The sequence below is a fragment of the Ascaphus truei genome, unplaced genomic scaffold (genome assembly GCF_040206685.1).
Source record: "Ascaphus truei isolate aAscTru1 unplaced genomic scaffold, aAscTru1.hap1 HAP1_SCAFFOLD_683, whole genome shotgun sequence".
NCBI lineage: Eukaryota > Metazoa > Chordata > Amphibia > Anura > Ascaphidae > Ascaphus > Ascaphus truei.
In genome coordinates this window covers 151,030-157,310 of record NW_027457016.1, presented here as the reverse complement: position 1 = coordinate 157,310, position 6,281 = coordinate 151,030, and positions in this window count along the sequence as shown.

Below are 6,281 nucleotides of genomic sequence, written 5' to 3'. Positions count from 1 at the left end.
CTCCGTGCCTCTGGTCGCGCATGAGTATTGCGCAATGCCCATTACAATGTGGCGGTGCCCTGTGCTATTGGGCCGCCGCGGAACCTCCGGACGTTCCCTCACAGCACCCCCCGTGATTGCGCCCTGCAGCGGAGGTACAGAGGGGAACCCAGAACACCCCTACACTTAAATACACACTTATGGGAGATGGAGCCTGTACTTCCATTTGCAAAGGGACACGGTGACACAGATTGAAGGTACCTATGGGACATGGAGTCTGTACTTCCCATCACAGGGTGACACAGTGACACGAAGAAGGGACACACAGGAGGCACTTATGGAACATGGGAGTCTGTCCTTTCCACTGTACAGTAGGTTGACACAGTGACACATACAGGAGTGACTTATGGGATATGGAGTCCACCCCACAGCAGCATGACAGTGAGACACAAAAAAGACCTATGAGAGTGCTGACCTGACTGATTGAAATTGCAGTTTTGTGTTAAGTGTGGAGTTAGAACAAGTGCATACTAGCAGGGGCTAGCAGGGTGGCAGAACTTGGGGTGTACAGTGGATTCATTTATTTTTAATTGTGTGGGAATTGTAAGTCTGTAACTTTTTTTCCTCTCTCTGCATGGTTGAGCCTGCAGTGGGTGGGGTTAGTTGATTGACAACCTAACACACTTGGTTGGTGTGTGTCCTTCTTTAAAACAGAGGCCTTTAATTAATCCTGAGCTTGTCAGTGCTGACCTGAGTGACTGAAATTGCAGAAGGGATCAAAAAAGAATCCCAAAAAAGCATTCAATGCTAATAATGGCAACAATAATATGTAGGACTCAGTATGTTCATGAGACACAATATCTCAATGGCGGCTAGTCTTATGACCATATAGTCTGCTACTCAAATTAAAAATAATAAAACTTTAATACATCAAAATAACACATTGAAATATGTAACCCCTCTTTATTTGGCCGTACCACAGTATATGAGGTGGGGCCTGAGTCTGTTTAATATAGCAACCCTCATGCTTGAGTAGGGTCAGAAATATGGGGGACACCACAGCAGTTTATGTGTGTGTATGTAAGTGTATATATATATATATATATATATATATATGAAAAAGAAGCGCCAGCTCCATGGCATAATATTGTATGTAAAAGTTGACAATTTATTTAAAATAGAAAGTGGCCGCCAGGACATGCACTCGCTTCAACGGATAAAAAAACATTAATTGGAGACAATCTGTATGCCGTGGAAGACTGCAGGAGGAAGGAGCCAGGTACTGTATATGGTGTGAGAGTATACAGTTGGTAAGTAGTAGATACTTATCAGTAGCTGGAAGATGGTCAGAGCGTCCCTTCTACAGTGGCGGCCGATCTGAGTCTAAGGGCTCTATGCAGTAAGCGCCGAAAAAGTGCAATCGCCAAGGGTACCTTATCGGCATGATTCTGCCGATTTTCCCTCTCCGTATGCAATAAGTGCCGAATCCCTTCCGAATCAAGCCGAAAACATTTGCTCCCACTCTGCCGATGATTTGCCGATCACACACAGGTGTATCGGCGTGCATGGAGAGGTGGTGTTAGGTTCGCCAATGAAACTTCTTGCTGTATCTGCCGAAGCAAGCATGTTTTGGATTGAGCGGCCCATTTAAAGGCAGCGTGTATTTTTATTCATTCTCTGTGTTGTTGGGAGAGAGAGAGAGACACACAGAGCTGGGCGATTTACATATTTCATATTGACTGAGACAGTTGTGGTGTATTGTGAGAGGTTTGTCCTGTGTTGTTTTGTTTACATCTTTGTCTTGTTTTCACTTTGTAAGTGTTCAGTGCGATTGTCTTTAAATTTCTTTTCTGTTCTTTGTGAGTGCTAGAGGTATGGCCGAAAGGCGTGGGAAGAGTGACGCTGGTGTGAGTGGTACTGGTAGTCGTGTGAGTACGCGTCTGAGTGAACGTAGGATTCAGGGGAGTGCTGTGGCTGCGAGTGCGAGTGGTGTGGCTGGGAGTGCGAGTGCTGCTGGTGGCTCTGTTGCTGGTGCTGGTGGGGTGTCTGCTGCTGGTGTGTCTGGTGGTGGGGTGGTTGCTGGTGGCCCGCTTTTGGAGTCTCTTCCATTGGAAGAAGGAGAGTCCAGTCAGCAGCAGCCAAGCTCTGAGCCTGCACGTATTTGGAAGAAACGTGTTGAGCGACCACGTAATCCTCGGTTCAATGAAGAGGAAAACAGAGTTCTTGTCACAGGGATTCTGGAGCACTATGACTGTCTGTATGGGCATTTACTAGGTAAGTCTATCTTTGCATTGATTCTTCAAAGACATGTTATCCTAGGTCATGTGAGATGTCTTAATATCACAATATTATTCTATAATATCTATCAATTAAACTTAATTGTTACATACATATTCCTTCATGCTTTAGATCGACCATAACAATCAGTCTAAAAATTTGGGCAAAGTTCCTACAATATTCATGCAAGCTTCCTTACATTTGTATGTTTACACATAAATGCTCATGTGCTACACATATTACACCTAAACCAGCATGTTTGGTATCTCTTGGAACAGGTAGCAGTTTAGGAAACTGCTCGTTTTTATAATAATAATTAACGTCATTTATTTTGTATGTATTTCAAGGGCGGACAAGTTCAGCATCAAAAAAAGAAATGTGGGATCAAATAACCTTGGCTGTGTCTGCGTGTGGGAATCATTTCAGGGACCGGCCGAATTGTCGGAAGAGATTTGAGGATATCAGGGCAAACTTAAAGAAAAAAATACAAGCACAACGGATGTATGTTTCTGGCACTGGAGGTGGACCGCCAGCACAAGCTCTAATCTTAACACCATTGGAGGAGCATGTGCGGGAAAAATTTCTTCCTGTCGTCGTGGAGGGTTTGCCCGGGGATAGAGATATCGGAATTTATTCTGCTCCATTTCCACCAGGTGACAAATGTTACTGTACTAGGCGTGTCGTAGGTTACAGTTCTTATCTATATTTCCACTGCAACTTATACTTTCTTCCCAATATAAGCATACCTACATATATATCTGTATATATGTCTCTTTCTCTCTATATCTATCTATCTATCTATCTATCTATCTATATATATTTATATCTAGTTGTCCTACAAAAAGTAAAAATTAATATATATGGTAGCAAAAGGTGGCACTGAGTGCTCATTTGCATGTCATTTCCCAGAATCCCTTGCTGAACTGGAAGCGCTGTATGCTGGGAGATAATGGGGAAAGACAGGGTTGCACACCTGTCTAAGACATGCAAATGAGCATACAGTAATATTTACAGTTGCTTTATATATATATATATATATATATATAGATATATATCTCTGTGTGTGTTTGGAAACATGTATTGGCTCAGCTATCGTGGATGACATCATTATGAGTAAACATACACAACTTGACCTGCATGAAGGGATTATGGGCCTTATTCAGAGAAGGTTCATAAAAAAATTCGCCAGTGAATTTAAAATGAGTGTTTTTGGGCGTTGCTATCACGGTATTCAGAAAGGCTCGATTACCAGTGATAGCAAAATGTCCCAAACTGTCGAGTTGCTGCCAGCTAGAGCATCGAGCCTCTGAAAAGGCCTGAACCAGCAATTCATTTCTGCTGCAGAGAGAGTGGCTCTGAGGGAGCCGCCTCTCCCAGCTGAAATGTCGCCAGAAAAATATTTATTTAAATATATATTTCTTTAATAGCGTAGAGTTGCAGAGGATCTCCGGAGCTGAACCACGTTGGTTTTATGTCCGGGGACCCCCTGCTTCCCGAGATACAGGCACCTTTATGGGGTGCCGGTATCTCCTATGCAAGGAAATGTCCCGGTCACGTGACGCGGGACATTTCAATGCAGAGGGATACCGGCACCCCATAAAGGTGCCTGTATCTCGGGAAGCAGAGGGTCCTCGGACATAAAACCAATGTGGTTCAGCTCCGGAGACCCTCTGCACCTCTACACTATGAAAGAAATATATATTTAAATAAATATTTAAAAACACGCCCCCCCTCCCTCTGCCCAAACCCATACAGTACAGTAATGGGCAAAATAACTATTATCCAGATATGGATAATAGATTATTTGCCCATTATTAAACACTGCATTAGCATACATAAATAAAATAAAAAAATTAAGTTATACTTACCACAACAGCAGGTCCCTCTGTCCTCCTTTGCCAGAAAGCATATATACAAAATAAATAAATTCTAATGACTCCTAACCCCTTAATCACCTTAGCGGTTCCTAACCGCTATAGTCATTAAGGGGTTTACCCACCCTGACCTGGGAGGCCTAAGCAGCCACCCCAGACTGACTATACCCACCCTATACCCATTGAGTAGTATAGGGGTACATCATACCCATATAATAATAATATGGGCATGATAAGCCTCTATAGCACTCAATGGGCACCCTAATAAAAATACAGTAATACACAAGACACACAATAATAAAAGCTAACTAAACTACCAAAAAACACACTTCACTAAATACAAACAGTAGCCAGCTAATCCAATCAATATAATCAATATCAACATCAACATTGAACTAATTAAACCATTAAGCAATTTAAACAATTAATTCCGAAAGCAACTCAAAATGAATAGTAACACTAACCAATGTAAACAATGAATTAATCCAACATTAATGAATGTAACCATTAAAAGACAAAGAAATAAATAAAAACAATCTCTGAAGTATCCATGAAACACATGAGCTAAAATAATATAACATTAAGTACAAGCGCACACCAATCGCAAAGCTTTTATTATATTAACCATAAACAAACAATCACATCCACATCATTAACTGCAATAACAAGTGAGAAATACCCCCTAAATATTTGCATAATAATGTATTAATCTATACCCTAAAGAGGTACAGATTAATATATTACCAGTCAATATGCCTCCCCCAAAAAATAAAAACCCAAAGAATACACCTGTAAAAAGAGACATTTACTGATAATGTGTATATCAGGGGGGACTCCATTTTGTTTGCTATATAACCATTTCTCTATAACCAGTATGTACTACAGTAACATTTTAGATCTCAGGAACTAACTAAATGCCTAATGTCATACGTAATTGTCTTCTCAAGTCAGATGTGAGAAAGTGACCTCTCACCCAGTTAATGCCAAAATGAACTATGTTTGTTCAGACTTATTTAGGCCTGCAGAAACAGGAACTGTCCCCAGCCATGCTGAGCATGACTTACACAAGAATGTCTTACACAATATACTGTCCTGGAGAATGACATTTCCTCCAACTGCCTCCAAACTTGGTACTCAGGCCACTTCCCAGATCGTAAACTGTCTAACTGTCATTTGCTGAGGTAGACAGACTATGAATTAAAGGGGAAGTATATTACTCATATCTTTGTTTTTTCTATGTTCAAGATAACTATACTGTATAAACTGACTGTAAACCCCTTTAATAAACGAGAGAACAGTTTTTGACAAAGCTTCACTGGTTGTCTGACTCAATTACTGCCCTCTCCCGAGCTCGTCTGCCATTTTGTTTTTCCAGATATCAGCGCTTTAAGAGTGGGTTTAAAGCCTCCGGAGATGAATCGATTTCGAGTGGCAGCAGACGTCTTCTCACGCAGCGGCGTTAGAGAATAGGATACTTTCAGATGGTGTCAGATTTGGGACAGAAGCCACAGTGGGTAAGTGTACAAGATATACATTTTATCTGTATATTATCCGTCTGTGTCTCCTTGCCCAAAGAGCCCATAAAGGTTTTAAGGTTTAGAAGTTTTTAGAGTTACCTCTGCACCGAATGATTCAAGGTTAAGGAAAAATATAGAAACACTTGACTAAGGGACTCAAGGTGAAGTCAGGATTAGATGAATCCTTGACTGAGTTATATACACAGGGTTATAGTCCCTGCTGAGAGAAAGGAAAAAGCGATATATGTGTTTATCTGCTTGAAATACTCTTAAAGTGTCTGTGGAAAAAGTGTAATTTTTTTTATGGGGGGAGGAGGATTGTAAGGGATTTTTAAGGGATTACTGTATTATTGTGCATGTTTTATATATATATAAGATAATATATATAAGATATATAACTGCATAAGTGATTAGTATATAAGTGCATAAGGTTAAGCCGTATTGCTCATATATTTTTACAGTGCAGTGCTTGCTTGATTTTGGTTATTTTAATCAAGTGTGTATTGTATTGTCTAAATGATGGGAATTTCCAACTCCAAAAGGGGCCCTAAGGGAAAAAATGATTGTAAAAATAGCAAGAAAGTTGTTGACACAGCGTGTAAGACATCTAGGCAGAAACCGACTGTTACACTTA